This window comes from Dromiciops gliroides, chromosome 1, assembly GCF_019393635.1.
Source record: "Dromiciops gliroides isolate mDroGli1 chromosome 1, mDroGli1.pri, whole genome shotgun sequence".
Lineage (NCBI taxonomy): Eukaryota > Metazoa > Chordata > Mammalia > Microbiotheria > Microbiotheriidae > Dromiciops > Dromiciops gliroides.
This window is the reverse complement of record NC_057861.1, coordinates 252,140,992-252,163,256: the sequence shown is the minus strand read 5'-3', so window position 1 is coordinate 252,163,256 and position 22,265 is coordinate 252,140,992. Positions and strand designations below refer to the sequence as shown.

The 22,265-nt window shown below is 35.7% G+C and overlaps 1 protein-coding gene across 6 annotated transcripts in view; it reads left to right on the top strand.

Annotated features, from left to right (window-relative positions):
- NOL4 (nucleolar protein 4) overlaps positions 1–22,265 on the top strand; it is a 450,254-nt gene that overhangs the window by 229,744 nt on the left and 198,245 nt on the right. The window contains exon 1 of one of the 6 annotated variants that reach the window (XM_043978619.1): positions 16,971–17,069. The exons of the other annotated variants lie outside the window; for them this stretch is intronic. The gene's annotated coding sequence lies outside the window, so the exon portion shown is untranslated. Of the gene's footprint in view, positions 1–16,970; positions 17,070–22,265 lie in introns of those variants that run through there. 6 annotated transcript variants of the gene reach the window in all.

Genomic DNA, 22,265 nt, shown 5'->3' with positions numbered 1-22,265 from the left:
GATGCATTATTATTCCTTCTCTTATGATCTGAAATACCACATAAAACTTCTCAAATGAGATTTCTGAATGAGGTTATATGTCCAAGGTTTTTCTTGGTACAAGAGTGGATGTATATGGGAGAAGTAACCCGTGTGCCTTGTGGAGGGTATAATGTCTCTATAGCATCAAATGCATGATGACTCAAAAATAGAGTATTTGGAGATAATGTTAATGATAATCATTTGTTCCTTTTAGGCTTTATTCTTCAATGCCTGATCTTAGAAATTCCTTTTCCCTTAGAAATACAACAGATAAAAGAATTATGTAGCTACTTCTAATTAAAAAACAAGACTTGCTATTCCTTCCTGCTTCATTTTCCCTGGACCTATTGCTTAATGAAAAAAATTTGTGGAAACACTATGTTTTTAGAAGTGGTATGTTGATTCTTTCTTCAGACTGTACTTGATTAATATGATAGCAAAGATATGTTATAATGACTAATGTCTGTATATATACATATGTGTATACATATGCCTATACATACACACATACACAATACATATATATGCATAGATACAGAGATATGAGTCTGTCTTTGTGTATATGTGTATATATGTATATGTATGCATATATGTATGTATATATATATGCAATTGAATTGGAAAAATTATGGTAGAAAAAATAAAATTCATGCTATTGATATATTTTTAACAGGGTTCCTGATTTAATATAGTTTTTTCCCAGAACTTTATTTTTATTCCAATTAAATATAAAGATAATTTTCACCATTCACTTCTGTAAAATTTTGAGTTTCTAATTTTTCTCCCACCCTCCCTTACCTCCCACTTCCCAAAGCCAGAAAGCAATTCAATATAGGTTATATATTGCAATCATGTTACATATATTTCCAAATTAGTCATGTTGTAAGAGAAGAGTCAGAACAAAAGGAAAAAAACACAAGAAATAAGAAATAACAAAAACAAAAAAGCAACAACAAAAGTGAAAATAGTATGCTTCAATCTTCATTCAGATTCAGATCTTTTTTCCGGATGTGGAGAGCATTTTTCATCATGAATCTTTTGGCATTGTCTTGGGTCATTGTATTGCTGAGAAGAGCTAAGTCTATCACAGTTCATCATCACACAATGTTGATCAATATAGTTTATAGTTCATGCAGATATAGGATGAGAAAAGATTAGAGATAATTATAAGAGTAAGCATTGAAATGATAAAGAAGAGAATGATTAGGAAAACAGTTAATTTCTTAGTGCTTATAATGCAGAAAGGGTCCAATAATCTTCACCTTTCAGTCCACACATTGCCACTAGGATTGATATCCTGCCATGATCCAAACCATCATCTGAAGCCTGTTTGGATTTCTACTTCTTTTCCGAGTAAGATATTCCCAGAGACCACCTTCCCCATTATTCTCAAGTTGGGTACATTAGTTCATATTTTTGTCTAGGTCACAACTGTGTTTAAAGGTGAGTGTAAAGTATGGGTCATCAATAAAAGACTCAGTAACTGGCTTTCATCCTTCCCAGTGAACAGGAGGAAGCTTTAATTCAGAAAAAAATGAGGCTATTAGAGCTATGCTAAATATTCTATATTTTGTATTTCCAAAGTTTTAAAACATGTTAATTAAAAAAGAATGGTTTCTCACACACTAAATTTTAAGATTTTTGAGTTGCTTCCATATTATAGTAGTGTTTTAAGTCTGCATTATTTTGTTATTTCTGTTTAATTTAAAAATTCTAAAATTTTGTGGGATGGGTAGTTAGTTTATTGCTTTTGCATATATGTACTTATTTCATTTGCTGGTATGTAATTGACTTTCTTCTACAACAATTTGAAGTTGACATATTTTCCATCCACATGCCTGTCTTCATTTTGATCTGTAAAAATATGTTGGATATTTGAGTAAAATTGAATTAATCAGTGCCATTTTGAAAGTCACATAATCTCTCCTTTGATAGCTGTGACACATTCTGTAGACAAACAGATTAAACCTGCCTGTTAGAAAGTGTGAATATTTTAAATGATTAAATTATAAGGTAAAAATATTCTAGCTTATTTCAAATTTGCAAAGGAAACTATGTTTCAGTTTTTAGCCTATAGATATCTAATGACTTCTCAGGCTAAGAGGCATTAGTAGTCTTCCTTTCATATTGAAGAAAAATCTAAATGTTATATGCCATACAAAAGAATTAGAAGAATCATGTTAGATAAATAGATAGATGGATAGATAGATGATAGACAGATACACACATATATGTATGTATGTTTGTATGTATCTATATCTATCTATCCATCTATCTATCTATCTATCTATCTATCTATCTATCTATCTATCTATCTATCTATCTATCTATCACAGCATCTCATCTTTAGAAGGAACTTTAGAGGTTATGTAGTTCAACCAATACACAATTAGGAGTCTTTACTCAATATTTACTCCATGGTCCCCTCCTCGCCACATACACAAAATGGTAGTGTAGTTTTTGCTTAAAGACTTGTAGTAACAGAGGAACCACTATGCTGTGAGAAAGCTCATCCACTTTTGGGCAACTATAATTATTTGAAAGCATTTTCTCATAAAAAGCCCAAGTGTGGTTGTACAATTTCTGCCACTTGTTCCTAGTTGTTTCCTCTGGGGTCAAGCAGAACAAATCAAATACCTCTCCAATGAACCCATCTCAAATATTTGAAGACAGCTATGATACTATCCTTAAGCATTCTCCATTTTCTTTTCAAGTTCTTTCAATAAACCCTCCTATGACATGATTTATAATCCTCTGACAGTTTTGATGTACTTTCTTTGGAATACATGCTTCCTCTTGTCGATGTCCTTCCTAAAATGCGGCACCTTGACTTGAACATGAATTTGATCTAATCAGGACACCAGATGGCAGGACAATCTCTTCCATCATTTTGGACAAATGTCTTTATTAATGTAGCCTAAGATTTCATTGCACAATTGAGCTTGCCCTATGTTTGCCAAGTTGTCAAGATTTGTCAGAGTTTATCACTAGTTGACATAGTCTTCGATGATCATTTCTATGCCAAGATGAGGACTTTGTAATCGAGGACCCCATGGCTGTTCAAATATCTATTATAAGAGGATTCATCTACTTAGGAAATATTCATTTCTTAAGACTGGGCACATGGGGATTTGTCTTTTCTCAAAGAATATCTATTCAGTAACAATAAGTTACAATCCTTATTGGCAGAAAGATTACTTAGAAAAAATTAAAATCCTTGAAATGTCAAGTATACCATTATTTTTTGGCTGAAACCACAGAATGTTTGGCATGTAGACATCCCAGTCAACCTATTCTCAACTTGATTTATGTAATTGACATTTTAAAAATAAAGTATTGGACTTTATATTTTCCTCTTTAACTTCATAATATTAAATTTAGTGCATTATTCCAGGCTTGCATTGCATTGTCTTGCATACTATTTTCCAATGTGTTAGATTTCTTTGAAAATTCTGTCATCTAATCCTTCAATGAAGTCATGATTGATCACCCTGTTGAAAAGCAAAAAGACAAGATAGAACCATTGATTTCTTTATTGATCTACCTGAGATTTTCTTGTAGGCTATCATTAATTGTAAGACTTAATCATTATAATAAGTTACAAATTCACCTAGCTGTGGCATCATCTAACCAACATCTCTTCTTCTTGTCCATAAAGATTGCCTTAGAGAATTTATCAACTGTTTTGCAGGAATCCAGATACTTTTAGTTGATTATCATTGTTGTTGTTAATGTTAATAGTGACAAAAATCATTAACATTAATATAGAGATTTGCAAAGTGCTTTACAGATGTTAACTCATTTGATCTTTTATTCAATTAATGTTTGCTCAAATATAAAAAACTAATTAATTGGGACAGCTAGGTGGCACAGTGGATAGAGCACCGGCCCTGGAGTCAGGAGTACCTGAGTTCAAATCCGGCCTCAGACACATAACACTTAATAGCTGTGTGACCCTGGGCAAGTCACTTAACCCCAATTGCCTGACTTAAAAAAAAAAACAACTAATTAATTAGTTCATACATGACAATCCACATTTTAAAAATATTTGAGATAACTAAGAATAAAAAAGTTACTGTTTTAAAATTAATAAAGATATAAAATACAATAAAATATAGGCAATATGAATGATTCTCTAGGTGAAATAGTATGCTTGTTTTGCAACTTCTCTCATATTGTCTATTTCGACATTTTATTATTTTTATCAATTTGCTGGGTGTAAGGTAAAACCTCAAAGATATTTTCATTTGTACTTTTCTTAGTGATTTAGAGTAATATTTATTTTGTTAATGATTTGTAATTCTTTGAAAAAATATGTTGTTCATAACCTTTAACCACTTATCTTTTGGGAAAGCCACTAACTCTACATAGAACCTCCAGAATCCATGCTCCATAAATAGTTTCCCTTGGGAAATTATTTCATTCAGATTTGGACTGCGTCCAAGTCATCTTTATTGATGAGTAAGCATATGCAAATTTATCTAGCCTTCCTATCTAACTGGCCTCAGTTCCCAAGGTCAACTGTGGTGGGGTGGGGGGTCTTTACCTTCACATTCCATCCAGCCACCCACCTAGGTCATTTTTTTCATTTTCTTGCTACTGCACATATTTCTCTCACCTTTAAGCCCTTACCCAAACATACAGGAACAACTTTCTCTTGTTCTGAGTGGTGTGGACATGCACAATCAACAATTGTTGCTGTTCAGTCATTCAGTCATGTCTGACCCTTCTCAATACCATGAACCATATTGTTTGTGAAATTTTCTTGGCAAAGATACTAGAGTGATTTGTCATTTTCTTCTCCAGTGGATTAAGGCAAACATGGGTTAAGTGACTTGTCCAGGGTCACATAGCTAATAAGTGTCTGAGGTAGAATTTGAATCCAGGCACAGCACTCTATCCAATGACCCATCTAGCTGCCCCACAATCAATTGTCCTATGCATCAACTCACCATCCCTGTGACTCCACATTTCAAAACTCTCTTCTCTTGCTTCCATTTCCCTATAATTTTTGTCTCAGTCTATTGGAATATAAAATGCTAGAGGTCAGGAATTCTCTTACTTTTTTTGTATTTGTAGCCCTAGCACCTAGCACAGTGTCAGGCTTGTAGCATAATCTGAATAAGTGCTTTTCCTTCTGCTAGAAAGTTTATTTTCTAGCTGGAGAGGCAGAACAAAAAAAAACTAAAACATTAAGCCATTGTAGAACAATTAAGTGCTAAGTGGTGTGAAGCCACTGGCACAATAGGATTTGGCACAAAACAATATCATCAGTACCATTTTAAATTCAAAGGGCAGAGACATTTCAAAAAATATATTTCCATGGTAGCATACTTTTACATAGGAAAATAAGCTATTATAATTGATAATTTATTGACAAAAATTCTTCTCTAGTTTATTGCTATTTCCTTTGAGGTTTTGCTCCATTCCAATGAAAAGCAGTTAGAGATCAATTTGCCTGCTATTTCACTAGGCTATCCAATATTTTATGGAGGTGCCTAGGGTAGCACAACATAAAAAATATGATTATTCAGGCAAATTATTTTCTTGAGTTTACTGAGAAACACAATTATACCACCATCATCACATTCACCATATTATAAATGTCAATACTATGCTTTTTGTAAGGTTCTAGGTCTTATAGTGAAGGGGTTCTGAGGGAGGGTCTATTACTTTATTCAAGTATAAAACAGAGAAAATGGGATGTTGAGTAAAATAAGGAGATGAAAGGTCTCTTCCAACTTGAAATCTATGATCCTGTGATCTTCATTCCCCATTGCAAACACATCTTTCAATTTACTACCCTGATTGACATTTAATTCAAATTAATATCATATTAAATATTTCATTCACTCTCCACAACTGCTGAAGAATTAGCAGAAATGCAGATATGTTTTAAGTCTCTCCCTCTCTTCTCTTAATTTCTTTCTTCTCTACACATCATTTTTTTTTTTGATGAAGCAATTGGGGTTAAGTGACTTGCCCAGGGTCACACAGCTAGTAAGTGTTAAGTGTCTGAGGCCAGATTTGAACTCAGGTACTCCTGACTCCAGGGCCGGTGCTCTATCCACTCACATCATTTTTTCTTCTATGAACACATCTGCAAGTAGTTCCTAGATAACAAAATAGTAATAATGCCAGATAGTTCCAGAATTGTTTTCTCTAGGAAGCTCAAACCCCTTGAGATATTAGCCTCACAATATTCCTCTGAGGTAATTGAATGATATTATCTCCATTTTCAGATGAGAAAATGGAGACACTGAAAAATGCAATGACTTTATCCAAGTCACACAGCAAGTCACTGGTAGAGTCAGGAATAATAATAATTTATATTTATATAACGCCTTTATTCTGAGGAGTCCAGAACATTTTATATGCATCATCCCATTTATACTCAAAGTAGCTTTGTGAATTAGCTGAGTAAGCAGTGGGAAGTTCAACATCTTGCCCAAGGTCATGTAAAATATTTAGTAGGAGAACTGAGTCTAGATTCCATTTCCCTTGGCTCGGATTTTTTGCTGTTTTCCAAGAAATTGCCAATTCTAGTTTCTCTAGTATAATATACTGCTTTTTAAGTATATAAAGCTGTTTTTTTTACACAAACTGTACTGTAGATTACCATATGTATTAAAGAATCACTGAAACTATGATAAGAATGGAACGTTATTAGCATCTGGACTTTCTAGATTTTAAAATTAAAGGAAATCTGAGTTTATAGTAGATTTTCTCATTTGGAAGATTCTCTGAAATTAGCTAAGCTGATTATTGTACAAAGACATCCTGGGTATTATGAAGCCTATACTTAAATTATTTCAAGTTTTGAAGGACCTGCCTACTGGCATAACCTTCAAGAGCCCAATGTCACATTCATGAGAAATTATAAGAAATCAGCCCAAGTCTTCAGTGGACTTCTTGAACATGTTGAGTTTGCACTCCACTAAATCACTTTTTTTCATGTGAATTGTAGCGTAGGGATTCGGACTTGGTGATTTATAAGGTGTCTCTGAACTGTAAATCCTATGAAGTATCTAACAAATTAAGATTTGCAAAGTGTTTTACCTATATGATCTCTTGATCCTCACAACATCCCGACTGTGCTAAAGTAAGCTGCATCTTATTACCAACAGCTATTTGCAGGAAAACAATTGCATAAAAAACATCATCATAGACACATGTGACTGCAAAAAGGGACCTACTTATTTAGCAAAAGGGGATTTAGTATGAGGAAAGGAACAGGCATTTATCTAACACCTACTGTGTGGCAGGCACTGTGCAAATATTATCTTATTTGGTCCTCACAAGTATATTGGTATTATTATCCCCATTTTCCAGATGAGGAACTTAAGACACATAGAGGTTAAATGACATGCCTAGGACTACAAAGCAAATAAGTGTCTAAGGTCAAATTTGAACAAATGTTGAACTGATTTCAGGGCCAGTGTTCTAATGTATGAAGTCCTGTATAATTTGAGGCTTGTTGCAGGCATCCCCTGAAGCCTGGAAGATGTTTTGGAGGAGTCAGATATTAAGGGTTTACCCAATGTTGAGGATATCCACATATAGACTGCCATGAGGGTGGTGGCTAACAAATAAAGGAAAAGGATGATCATGGGAGTCAGCTGGGTAAAAAAGCAAGAGAAGGCAGAATGAATGTAGTTAGCTGACATAACAGGTAGGGGTTGAGGAATTAGAGGAATAATAAGAGCAAAGAATAGGTTAATCAACAGATGAATGAGGGAGAGAAGTAAAAATTTGTTGGTGTTGCAGAGATGGTGACCATGACAATGTGTGGTTACCACTGGGCTGAAGTGGAGGTCATAGTAATAAAGGATGTTTAGAAGCTATATGATAAAATATATAGGACTTCATACAAATAAGTGTTCCATCAGAGCTAATAAAAGCTGTTGGGTACAACAGGACCCTGGTACTGATTTGGTTTTTTTAAACTGGCATATTTTTGTTAGAATAAAGTAAAACATAATGAAGTTGAAAGCAAGTATAACTCACATTTGAATATCCACTATGCAGAGTTGGAGTTATTTCTGAAAGCAATGTTCTTGACCCATAATAATTAGTTCATAGGACTTGCAAGAGGTTTTTTTTTAATGCCAATACATTTTGATAGGAAGAGAGTTCTTTGTTAGATATTATTTCTTTATTTTGTCTTATAATAAAGTAGAACTGTATGAAGGTGGAGGAGCACTTAACATTTTAAAGTATCCACCTCCATATATTTATTATGGGAGGAAAAAATGGGGAATAAAACAAAGGAAACATTTAGGTAGATATGATGAGATTACTCAGTTAGGATTTGACTAGAATATTAGAACTATTTGGAAAATACAGTAAGATTTTTCTTTTTAAGAATTACTACATGCTGGGGCAGCTAGGTGGCACAGTGGATAGAGCACTGGCCCTGGATTCAGGAGGACCTGAGTTAAAATCCGGCCTCAGACACTTAACACTTAACTAGCTGTGTGACCCTGGGCAAGTCACTTAACCCCAATTGCCTAACCAAAAAAAATTACTACATGGTGATGAAAACAAAACAAAAACAGTGTATAATGTTCACTTTTAGGGACTGGAATTAGACCTTTGATATCATTGATAAAAGTGAACTTCCAAATGAGAAACCTTGCTCTGCCACTACAGAAACTTTATTTCTCTGACAATTAAGAGTCCTAAAATTGCCTGAAATGGTGAAAGGTTAAATTATTTGTCCAGGGTCACACAGCCAATTTATGTTGGATGAAGGCCTTAAACCCAGGTCTTCCTGGATCCAAAGCCAGCTGCTTCTCTCCTATGGTGAGTTCACCTATAGTGGAGACAAAACTTGACTACTAAAGGGCTATCCTAGCAGAATGCATCTTTTTACAGTTCTTACCAAGCTGGAAAAACTTCAAATAAAGACTTGATGATGCATCTTTTGCCTGTCTTCCAGGAATCAACTAAGGTAGATTTGAAAAGGCATTGGAAGAATTTTGAAAGTTCTTAGATAATAGAAGTTCCCTCAATCTAGAAAAGGGCATATATTGTCCTAATTTTAGAAAAAAGAAAAAGAAAATGAAGCCTGCAACTATAAGTTCATGAGCTTGACTTCAATTCCTAGCAGCATTCTCTGTCTCTTTTTTTTTTGCTGAGCAGTGAGGGTTAAGTGACTTGCCTAGGGTCACACAACTAGTAAATGTCAAGTGTCTGAAGCTGAATTTGAATTCAGGTCCTCCTGAATCCAGGGATGGTGCTTCATCCCTGCGCTACCTAGCTGCCCCTTCTTATTCTTTTTTTTTTTTTTTTTTTTTTTGGTGAGGCAATTGGGGTTAAGTGACTTGCCCAGAGTCACACAGCTAATAAGTGTTAAGTTTCTGAGGCCGAATTTGAACTCAGGTCCTCCTGACTCCAGGGTTGGTGCTCCATTCACTGCACCACCTAACTGCCCCATCTGATTCATTTTTAAAGGTACAGTTAGTAAATGTCCGTAAAATGATGGGGACACATTGAGGAATTAAAGGAATAATGGGAACAAATCATAGGTTTATCATAAATGAGATGATGGCAGGAATAGAATTTTATAAATGGCACAATATGGTGCAATAGTGAAGTCTGAGTTGTAAGCATTCTAATATGAAGTGGGGGTGATAGTCACAGAGGATGTAAGAGCCATCATAGCCCCGTTAACAGCAGGTTATGACAGATTGATCTTTTTTTCCTCCTTTATCAAACAGGTTTATTAGACTGATACATAAAAGAGATGCTATAGATGTAGATCACCCAGATTTTAGCTGAGCATTTGACAAACTCATACAATTCTTTCGGGGAAATATGGAGAGATGTGGGCTAGACAATACAGATAAAAGCATGTATAGGTAGATGGAGAAGTGGTTAAATTGTTGGACTCAAAAATAGTAGTAATGCTTTTATATCAACTTTTTTTTTTTTTTAGTGAGGCAATTGGGGTTAAGTGACTTGCCCAAGGTCACACAGCTAGTAATTGTTAAGTGTCTGAGGCCGGATTTGAACTCAGGTACTCCTGACTCCAGGGCCGGTGCTCTATCCACTGCGCCACCTAGCTGCCCCTTTTTTATATCAACTTTGAAGGAAGTTTCCTGGTGGAGTGTGTGCCCACCATTGATCCTTGAAGGACTGACCTACACAACAAAGTATTAAGAAAAGTGATTGGCCATTGTTTGACCAGCGGCTAAGACATAGCATTCATATAGAAGATAAAAGGTAGATAACCAAAGTGTTTCCCTCAAGAAAAAGCAAGGAAGCTCTCCATTGTGGTAGGTGTATCAACTGTGGCAAACTTTGGGGAAGCCGTGAATAAGCCACATGGGTGAGTTGGCATGAATGGGCTTCAGTCTATATATATATGTGTGTGTGTGTGTGTGTGTGTATATATATATACATACATACATATATGTATATATATATATATATACATATATATATATATATATATAAAGAGAGAGAGAGGTTCAGTATATTTCTTTTTTCCCCCTGTTTACCTTTTTAAACTTCTCTTGAGTCTTGTATGTTAAGATAGAATTTTCTATTCAGTTCTGGTCTTTTCATCAGGAAACCTTGAAAGTCCCCAATTTCATTGAATGTCTATCTTTTCCCCTGAAAGAGAATGATCAGTTTTGCTGGGCAATACATTTTTGGCTGCAATCCAAGCTCCTTTGCCTTCTGGAATATCATATTCCAAGATTCATGATCCTTTAATGTTGAAACTGCCAGGTCCTGAGCAATCCTAACTGTGGTTCCATGATATTTAAATTGCTTCTTTCTGGCTGCTTGGAGTATTTTCTCCTTAACCTGATAATTCTGGAGTTTGGCTACAATATTTCTTGGAATTTTCCTTTTCAGGTCTCTTTCAGGAGGTGATGGGTGGATTCTTTCAATGATGATTTTATCCTCTAATTCTATAATATCAAGGCAGTTCTCCTTGATAATTTCCTGGAATATTGTGCCTAGACTCTTTTTCTGATCATGGCTTTCAGGCAGTCCAGTAATTCTCAAATTATCTCTCCTGAATCTGTTTTCCAGGCCAGTTGTCTTTCCAACGGGGCATTTCACATTTTCTTCTATTTTTTCATCCTTTTAATTCTGTCTGACTGATTCCTGGTGTCTCATGGAGTCATTATCTTCCAGCTGTCCAATTTTAATTGTTTTCTTCAGCGAGATTAAGGACCTTTTTTCCATTTGGCCAAATGAATTTTTTAAGGAATTTTTTCTTCAATCAATCTTTGTGCTTCCTTTTCCAAGCTGCTGATTCTTTTTTCATAATTTTCTTGTGTTGCTTTCATTTCTCTTCCTATTTTCTCTTCTACCTCTCTCAATTGATTTTGAAAATCCTTTCTGAGCTCTTCCAAGAAGGCTTTTTGTTCTTGAGACCAATTCATCTTCCCTTTTGAGACTTCACATGCAGGCAATTTGAGAGTATTGTCCTCATCTGAGTTTGTGTTTGCCTCTTCCCTTTCAACACAGAAGCTCTCAATGGTAAGAGCTCTTTTTTGTTTCTTACTCATATTGCTGCTTATTATTTTTTTTAAGTTGAGGTTTGCTCTGGGGGCACCAGGGTCCTTGTTTTAAGCTTCTTGTGCTGGGGTATAGGGGTTGTGTCACTGCCTTTCTACACTGAGGCCTCTATGGCTTGTGGATTTCTCACCACCCTGGGCTTGCTCCCAGTGCCACGCCTGGTTGTGCCTGTCCTGTGGGTGGCCCTCTAGCTGGCAACCTGCCCTCTTGGCTGGTGCTGGTGGGTTTCACCACTGGTCTGCTGCACCACCAGCTTGTTGAGCCAGGACCTAGGGGCCTCAGCTGCTCGACTGTGGCCTACAACTTCCTGGTGACTTGCCCCATCCCCCTCCATGCTGCGCTACGCTATGGTGTGCTGTGTCTCCCTTTTGCCCGAGTGAGACCGACCTTTCCTGAAGTCTTCTAAATTATCTCTGGTTGGAAGACTGTTTCTCTCTGTCTCTTTGTAGGTTCTGTAGTTTCAGAATCTGTCCAGAGGCTTGATTTAATGTTCTTTTTGAGGGAACCAAAGGAGAGCTCAGGTAACTCACTGGCTTCTCTCCACTATTTTGGCTCTGCCTCCCTCAGTATATTTCTTATAATTTCTGTTGGTGGCCTTTCCACTTATCTAGTCTCCTGTGTTTGAAACATCTGTGTTATTTTGAATTTTTCCATCTCATTGATGACTCCTTCTTTTCCCACCATGCTTATACAGCATCCTTGGCTTTTCAACTCCAACTCTTTCTCTGCTCTTAGTGCCACCAACTACTGGAGTACAAACCATTGCTACTACCTGCTTAGCCTCCACTGCAAAAGCCTCCACTTTCTCCCCATGTCAATCCATCTTTCACATTGATGCCAGGATAACCTTCCATATGGTCAAGTCATGTTTCTGCTTGAGACACTTGAATGGCTACCAATAATTACTGACTGAGGAAATTTCAAACTCCTTAACCTAGAATTAAAAGTCTCCTTAATATGGCCTTTCTATTCTAAAATTAGCTCAGACTACTTTACTCCGTGTAATCTATGCTCTAGACAAGATAGACTAATTGGTTTCCTCTCATCTACTATCCCCTTTCCTGTATTTTTGCTCATACTCTCTTTCTGTAATGCCCTCCCTCCCCCAATACTGGTACACTCTATACTAAGTTTCAACCCACCCTTTAAAGCCTGGATCAAAAGCCACTTGATATTAAAACATTCCCTTTACTGGTAATGATCATTATATCTCTTCATTTCTCACATAGTACCTCTCTGATATGTATTGCCTTGTATTATTTTATATTATGGTTATATGGAACTGTTTCATGCCCTTGTATAGATCACTGAATTTGGCCTGGGTTTAATCAAAACTATGTTGCTTATTACCTGTGAAACTTTGGAGAAGTCATTTTCATCTACCAAAAAAAAATGAATTGAAGCTGATGATCTGTAAGATTCTTTTTCCAACTATTAATACTACAATTCTAGAGGTAGACTGTATCTCATGAGGGCAGGGACCTTATATTGTCTAAATTTTACATCTTGACACAGCCATACCCATCCACCATCATACCCAGTATTTATTTCATTGAATTTCCAATTGCCAAATTATATATTTATACATACACACATATACATTTATATATGTACATATATGTATATATCTATATATAGTTGATCAAATTTTAATTTAATGGAAAAACTTATGGTATGTGAGAGATACGAGGAAAAAGAGAATCTCAAAGTTGGAAGTAAGCTCAGAGGTTATTTAATCTACCACATACCAGAAACATGAATCCCCTCTATAATATCCCATGACACCCAGCCTCAATTAATGCCATCAAGTATTTATTAAGAGATTTACCACGTGATTTTTTTTTTATTCCATGAAATAAGAAAAGTGATGGGAACACAAAGATGAAAGCAAATTAGTTCTTACCCTTAAGAGGATTACATTGTAATGTATGTATATATTGTAAACAAAATATATACAAATAAAATGCAAGATTATCTTGAATGCCATTGGACACACCAGGAAAGATAGCCAACAATATCTGGTCCTTGAGCTGTGTTTTGAAGGAAATAAAAGATTCCAGGAGAGAGAGGGTGTGATCAGAGGGTGTACCAGGTATGAGCAACAGCCAAAGCAAAGACTTGGATTTGAGGAATGGGACATCATTTGTGAAGAATAGCAACTAGGTCAATATAGCCGGACCATGGAAAGTGTGGAAGGAAGTGATGTGTATGGGGGTATTGGAGATGTAGAAAGGAGTCAGGTTGCAAAGAGCTATGAAATGTCAAAGAGAAGAGTTCATATGGGATCCTACAGATATTAAGAAACCGCTGGAGTTTATTGAATTGCTAGATGGTTTGGAGGGGAGGTAGGAGGAAGAAATGATTATATAGTCAGATCTTTGCTTTATGGAAATAATTTTGGTGTGTGTGTGTGTGTGTGTGTGTGTGTGTGTGTGTGTGTGTGTAAGATGAATTAGAATATTAAGAGCCATAAGGCAAGGAGACTAAGTAGGAAGTCATTGCTATATTCCAGGTGAAAGGTGATGAACTTCTAAATTGGGGCAGAAAGGGGCACTTTGTGAAAGACAAGAAAGGAGTATATCTGAGAGATGTTTTGATTAGAGAAATGATAAAATATGGTGACTCATTGAATATGTGAAGTTAAGTGAGTCAGGATGGAGTTAAGGGTTAACTAAGGTTGCAAACCTGAGTGACTATAGAAGGATGATAGTGTCCTCAACAGTAATAGGAAAGTTCAGAAGAGTTGGATTTTCTTTTCTTTTCTTTTTTGGGGGGTTCAGGGGGTTAAGTGACTTGCCCAGGGTCACACAGCTAATAAGTGTCAAGTATCTGAGGTCAGATTTGAACTCAGGTCCTCCTGACTCCAGGACTGGTGCTCTATTCCCTGCGCCACCTAGCTGCCCCAGAAGAGTTGGATTTGGGGGGAAAGATAATTTCCTTCTCTAGTTGAAGACCTTCACTGGAGGTTGAGCTCAGTATCTGTTAGATCAGTCCATTCCAATTTTAATCAGCTACAATTGTTAGTAAGTTCTTTCCAACTTGGTTCCTACTTCTTTCTGTTCATTAATCAGTCCCTTACCCAAATCTGTTCCCCTTCGATTCTTCTTTTCTTCTGGCCAAACATACAGGATTTCTTCAGTCAATACTTGTTTTGCTCTTTATCCTTCCTAAAACAGAGTGCCTCCAACAGAGCCAAATTCTCCAGATGTGTATAAATAAAGCAAAACATTGAAATAAATGGCATTTGTCCTCATGGAACTTATAGGATTTTGTCCATCCTAATTTAAGACTATGATACTTTCATTAATGCATGTTTTCCAAAGCTTTCAAAGATGTTTAATATTTTCTATTGTTTTTACCTTTTGAGATCAATTTTGTGGTGAGATGCTGGTTGAAATTTGGGCTTTGGGAGGATAAAGTTACCATGAAAACAGAATGATCTAATTTGATTATATTTCTCCATGTCCTACTTATTAATCAAAATGTATTGAATTGTGTCAACAGATTAACAGGTCCTAAATATTACCTAGTGGAACGAGAAATGATTTATATAAGTTTTTTTTAGTTAGAGGATTCTTTCAGATTCAGAAATTCTGGTTCATTGATTTTGAAAATAAGTAAAAAATAAAAATGGGAAAGATAACTTCTAATTAGAAAATGAAAATAGGTAATATAACCATTTTTGTAAAGTATATGAATGTGACCTCAGATCAGTGTCTGAGAATAGAATGTGGTCAGTATTAAGTCTGTGGATATTCATGTGGTGGGCATATATCTAAGAGATATATCAGGACTCAAATTATAGTAAACTTAAATATGTTCTGTAATTCCTCAGAGATGTTATGGCAATACCCAAATGTGTCAATGAATGAGATTATTAAAATGCCTTGAAAAAAATACACTATACATCACTTGGTAATTTCTAAATGCAAATACATTCAGTGCAATATTGAGATCCTAGTTAAATGCACTAATGTTTTTCAAAACATTTTAGAGTGATACATAAGAGGTAATTACAGACACAGTTCAGTGACTCATCTAACAATCCAAAAGACCTGGATCAAACTTAACCTATAGATTCTTTCTCTTCAGAGTGATAGGGGGATCTCTAAAGTTTTACTCTCTATCCCAATATGTGAAGGAAGATGTAGATGAGGTAGATTGTATTTCTTTATAACTCCCCCAGTATTCAGCCACAAAGAACAATCATTTCAGCTTCATGTGGGGGAAGGGTGATATGTAATGCCTGCTCTTGACATAAAGGATTGAGAAATGGAAAAGATAATGGGGATATGATGGGCTAAAAAAGGACAGGTTAAATTAAATCAATGGGGGAGAACCTCATTCACATTGGCTTATTAAGCCAAATCTTTGCCACTGAGAGGTGAAGAACATTTTTGTGTGTTTTTTTTTACATATCTTGATTCCTTTTGTTGAGATAATGTATGAAAGGAAGACCATATTTTAATTTAGAGGGACTTTAACAGACAAAAATCAATGTGAACATTAATAAAATTCTCATTAAAATAAAATTATTTGATGACATATTTTCAAATGTGAACATAAGATTAAGCATCTACAAGATTTCTCCTAAAAATTGACCTGAGGAAAAAGCATGTAAAAATTGTTTCATACATTATGATCTGATCATAATTAACTTGTGTTCATATTAAATATTCTTTGGTCTTACTTATTTTTAGATGAATAGCAATTCTTGTGGTTATTATTTCATTTATACAAATATGAAAAATGTGGCTGCTGGGATTTGCTTTTGTCAGCATCCCCTCCCCCACTGCCCGAAACCTTAGCACTTCAAACACTGATGCTATGCTGCATCGTGTGTGTGTGTGTGTGTGTGTGTGCATGTGTTCATGTTTGTGTGTATAACCTTAGAATGGATAGGATAGAGATGATAAACAGAAAAAGAAAAAATATGAGTAAAGCTTACCCTTTTATGATTTTGCTTTTCTAATAGTGAAATCTTAGTAAAACTAAGAGCAAAGATGATGCTTTAGCATAGTGAAAGGACAGTCTTTTAAATAACTATATAGTGTATTTAAACCAGTAATTTATATGAACAGGAAGGACAGTTTTGTGAAATAATTCTGTGATTTCCCAGCGATTTTCTTAAGCAATTATCCCCCTGTAGCAAAATACATAGATAATCAACACCCCAGTCTGTCAGTAAACTTGTTGGGGAATTAAATCCTAAAGGAAGGAGTCCATAGCCCCAGAGGAAGACTGAGTGCATGTTTCACTGTGTCTTTTAAAGCTCATCTCAGTAGTCCCACTGCTAGAATGTGCTCTGTTGTCATAGCAACACCATCTCTTGCTTCATACAGGAAAGATTAGCTCTTACTGTGCAGTGGAGAGAATTTAGGGGAAGTCACACTAATCCCTGGGTGCACTTCGAGAGAAAGGTTGGACCTCGCCTGAGGGATGCTGTATCTGCAATGATAGAATTGGCCTGCCACAGACACTGGTATTTAAGTTGAAGAGCGGAATTCACAGTAAGTGTCAGCTCCTCCAGAGTGGAATATTGATGAATGAGGTTTTTCTAAGTCTTGTTGAAGACTGTCCCATGCCAGCAGTAGAATGACAGCAGGAACCTGTGATGAGAATACCAATGTGTTTCACTAGTTTAGGTGAGGTTTCAAGTACAGGTGTTTCAATGCAAAGATTTTACCTGGTAGAAAACTTGAGAACAAATTTCAGAACTACACTTTTGACATGCCTACATAAAAATCCGTAGGAGCATGTCCAATTAGAATGACACAATGAGAAAAGCAAGTTCGAGTGTGCATTGCACTTTGTGCTACGCACTCATGCTTGTGCCTGCAACATTCTGTGTTTCCATTTCTTAAACTTCAAAAGTTTGAGGGAGAATGGATAATTCCCTTTGTCTAAGCAGTCAAAATTTTCAACATCAAAAGTGCTTAACTGCCTGTTTTAAGTGTGCAAATCTAATTGACTCTCTCAGTGATGTGGTCTTTACCAAAAGCCCTTGTAGAATCATAAAAGTAGTGAAATTGTCTTTTAAGATTCAATTGTGACATAAGAGGTTTTCTTTGTGGAGGATTTGGAACTAATTTTCTTTTAGTTTTCCCATTTGATTCTGCTGCTACAACTTGTCACTATAAAGCAAGTGGAATGTGAATGTGTCTCTCTGTTTTCTGTTGCTTGCATCAACTGGATGTTCTAAACTGTGCTGGGGTCTGTTTCTTTGTATGATTTTTAGTTTGCTTTCCTTTTGAGCTTTTCTTCTACAATTACTATGGTATCGAGTTTATATGGCATAAAAGCCATAAAAGCCTTGTTGTGAGCACTGAGATTCTTGATGTTGACATTTTTTGTGGTGAGGTCTGTCCCCTTACATCTTCCCCAAATACTTCATTGTTTTAAATATCCTTTCATATTCATGTTCACAAAAGGCAGAATTTGATTAGTACATTAATTTTAATCTAGATTTTTAGATGAAGAAGCACTAAGATTTCATGTGTTTATGTATTTGCCGCTTAAATTCTCTATTGTAAAATATAAAGTTGCATTCTTGATGTCTTCTACCACTGCATATTTCTATAATGAATGCATTATTTTAAAAAGTATAATTCATAAACCGTTTTTTCTTGTACATATTCAAAACCATAGGTCTTGCTAGTAGAATACTTACATGCAGCATAGCCTGTGCTAAATATAGACCTTATCTTGAGAAATTATTTTTAATTGCCATTTGAAGTGTGTTGATTTCATTTATCAGAATGGAAGAGACTTAAATAGTGCTGCGAAACGTAGCATAATATATGCACTTTCCCTTTTCTTCAAACTTCTACTGCTTAAGAATGGTAGAGAAAATGCAATTTGTTTCAGCAAATATTTACTGAGCACTTCCTATGTGTGAGGGGGATATATTCTTCATACTCTAAAAAAGAGCAAAAAATTATGAAGTTCTTAGTTGGTCTATTGTTATTCAGATTATAACTATGTGAGAGGAAATATTAAAAAAATGTCAGGGACGTAGGACATTGAGTATCTCCAAATAGAATTCAATGGGTCCCACTTACTGAAAGGATTGTGTTTCTTTTCCAGCTGCTCTCTTCTCTACAAGTTCTCCACATCAGATGCAGTGTATTATTCAAAAATATATGGAAGAAGGGAGCCTCCCTGCACCTCTTTTTTAGCAGCATGTTTCATATACAAGGAGGCTTTGGGGAAAAAACCAAAAGGCATTGATTGTATTGGAAAGGAGAAACTTTGGGTGGTTAATTTAAGATTCTTCCATATAGTTGAGGGTCAGAGGATCTTAGGTTGGACAACAAAAAGAAAAAGGTTGCTGAGGAAGAAAGAATTGATGATGGGGAACAGAGTGAACCAATACAATCTCTGTATTGCTTTAAAAATATCTCCTTTTTCTAATGAATTGCAACTGACTTTCCCCTTTGACTGAAGTTTTCCTATAGTTTCCCCTGTTTTTTTTTCTTTTCCTGCCCACCCTATTAAAGAGAGAGGCAGCAGGAAATAACAATTAAGCCTAATGTCATAATTTAGTCCCTGAGTCAACTTGCATAATTTACAAATGACTGTACTTAAAGGGGGAAGGGGCTCTATAGTAGAAATTATGGGTAATTCAAAAACAGAATAATTATCTTTTCTTCTAAAATCAGGAAACCCAAGTTTAAAATTGCCAGACATGGATATTTCTAATGTATTTTGTAAAATACATAGGAATAAGAAAAGTTCAGCACAGCCATTTACAGATTTACTATAATTAACTATTTTAACATTCCTTATCTGTGAAAAGAAAAGTAGGTGCCTGATAGAGTTCTCTTAAGTTCAGAGTCTGAAACTTCTACTTGCAGTTTTTATTCTGGCTCACAAGGTTAATGATTGAATACCTGCTAGACTGGTTACCTTAGAGAGAGGGATTCCTCCTTCTTCATAAAAGATGAGATTTAGGTTGACATAGCTTTCTCCCCTTATCCATTTCTATAAGTTGGCCTTTTCATTTCTCAGAACTGATACATAACAAGCTCTTTGGTCTACCTCTCTTAGAATACCACAATAAACAAATTCATTCATTTACTGAATTTTTTATAGTTTGAAAGGTTTTTTAAAAAAATAATATACTTTTATTTCTTAATTGATCAGAATTCTCTTTTCTCTTCTACTTCTCCCTTCCTACCTCTGAAAAGGAAAAAAAAAAAAGAAAACAAACCCCTGAAAACAACTATCCCTAATCTAGCCAAAATTCCCACATCAGTCTCTGTCCAAAATCTCTTAATGTTCATATCGTGATCCCTCTGACAGGAGGCAGGCAATATATTTCACCCCTGGTCCTCTGGAATGAAGGTTGGTCATGGAATTGACTTGGAGCAGAATCTTTGTGAGGAGTCCATCTTTGCATCCCCAGTAGTACTCAGCTCAGAGGAGGGCATTAAGAGACATTTCTTCAAATGGCTAAAGGATTGCATATAAAGGCTCTACTGGTATGGAGGAGCTCAAAGACAGTGAGAAGCTCTTCATTTGTCTGGAGGCAGCAGTACTCTCTTCTTTGAGATCAAATAAGTCCATCTTGCCTGTGTGCTGGCTGGTACCAACCAAGCATAGATTCCACCACATCTTCTCCTCTTCTGCAGGTTTTGCAGATTCCATAGAGATAGATAGAATGTTGATTTCCTTCTGCTTTGATGTTTATGCTGTTGAGGTGCTTGACTACCCTTATGGTAGAGTCCCTAGAGCCAATAAGCATGCCCACAAGACTCCTGTCAACTGGCAAAGTGATACTGCTGCCTCTGTGAGAATACGGAGCCTTGGGCCTCTGGGCCTTTCACTTCTGCCTTGGCTTCTGCCTGGTGGGTTTCTGCTTTTGCCTTTGTTATGGGCTCTCTGTGTTTTCTTTGGATTGTCAGGGGTGGCTTGACCCTTAATCAATAAATCCTGCTTTTTCCTGAAGGTTGCTTATGTTTGCAACATAGTTTGGGTATGTCAATAGTTTGAGTTTTGTTTTGAATCATTTCCGGGACATATTTAACACATTTTGTTTCAACTATAGGATCACTTTTCAGATGCCACTCAGTTCCAAAACTAATTCCTTTAGAAAGCAAAGGGAGATTCATTTTTGTTTGAATTAACCAAATAACCAATAGTTGTATTTTAAGTGTCTTATTACCTAAATGATTCCATACATTGCTTTGCCAATACATTAATGGTCTTACTCTGATTTTCATCTTCTCATTTCTTCATTTGCCATTGCATTATTCTACTTTCAATGTCAAACAGAAAATCAATAAATAATTTTGTTTTCTCATGGCTTATTTTTGTACACAAAAAATGGGAAGAGGACAAATTCAGTATGAAACACACTAAAACCTTACTGTGTATATTCCATGTTACACTGGTGTACTCTGCAACTTTTACTTGTAATCATACACATGCACGAGTCTCCAGTTTTTTCCAATAGTGTGCCAAATCAGGGTAAAGAAAAAATAAAAAATGAGGGGGAAAAGAGCTTTTATAGCAACTGCTATCATATATTCTGACATAGAATGAAATTTAGGGGAAGGTCTGACTTGGATTCCCAAAGACACTAAGTAATGAATAATCCAATACAATCTAATTCTACAAACATTATATTAATATCTTTTGTGTACAAGGCATTGTTTTAGGCCCTGGGGATACAAAAACAAAAAAAAAATCATTCTGCCAGTGAGATAGGGATAGATATAATCTGTAATCAGATAAGTCTATGTCAAATTAATTGAGGAAGGGAAAGGAGAAAACCTTAACAAAATGGGGGAGCAAGAATGACTTTCCACTGTAGGCCCACTGAGTTTATGAGTAGAAGGAAGATAAGGATTTTAAGAGGAAGAGTTGGGAAAGGAGTGTATAGCTAGAACAGGGACAGCTCTTGTAAAGGTGTCTATCAAGATATGGACTGCTGGTCCTGGGGAACCCTAAGTATGCCAGTTTAGGCAGAACTAATAGTATTTGATAGTAAAGTAAAGCAAAATAAACCTAGAAAAGTATAATGGAGCCAGATTATGAGAAGGCTTTAAAAACTAAACAGAGGAGATTATATGTTACCCTAGAGCAGGGATTCTTAACTTGGGGTGTTAGAGTTTAATACAGATAGATAGGTAAGATGATGGATGGAGAGGTAGATGAGATAATTATTTCAATAGAATTGGTTTCCTTTGCCATCCTATGTATTTTATTTTATGCATTTATAAACATTTTTTTCTTAATTCATAGTCATAGCACTTGCTTGCATAGCACTTGCTATGACTGAGTAACTAATGAGGGGTGATGAAGTCCTGACTTAGGGTGGCAGCCAAGTGAGTGGAGAGAAAGCAGTGCATATGAGATGTTTCGTGATTTAGAATTGCTGAGGCTTAACACAATGCCTGGTACATAGTTGGGGGTTAATAAATGTTTTTTGATTGATTAGATAGAGAGATTGGGGGAGAGTGTCAAGTTGACACTTCAAGGTAATGACCTTAGGGAGCATCCTCAATGGAAATAGAGAAGTGTGGAGGAGGGTGAGTTTAGGACAAAAGATAAAAGTTCTTTGGTCTTTAAATTTATTTCTGTAATACTATAGCTAGTATTAATTCAATCCAACATTTATTTATTACTATTATATGTAACATTTTGTTTTGATCTAGACAAAACCCTCAATTACCATACATTTCAAATGCCCATTATTTCTA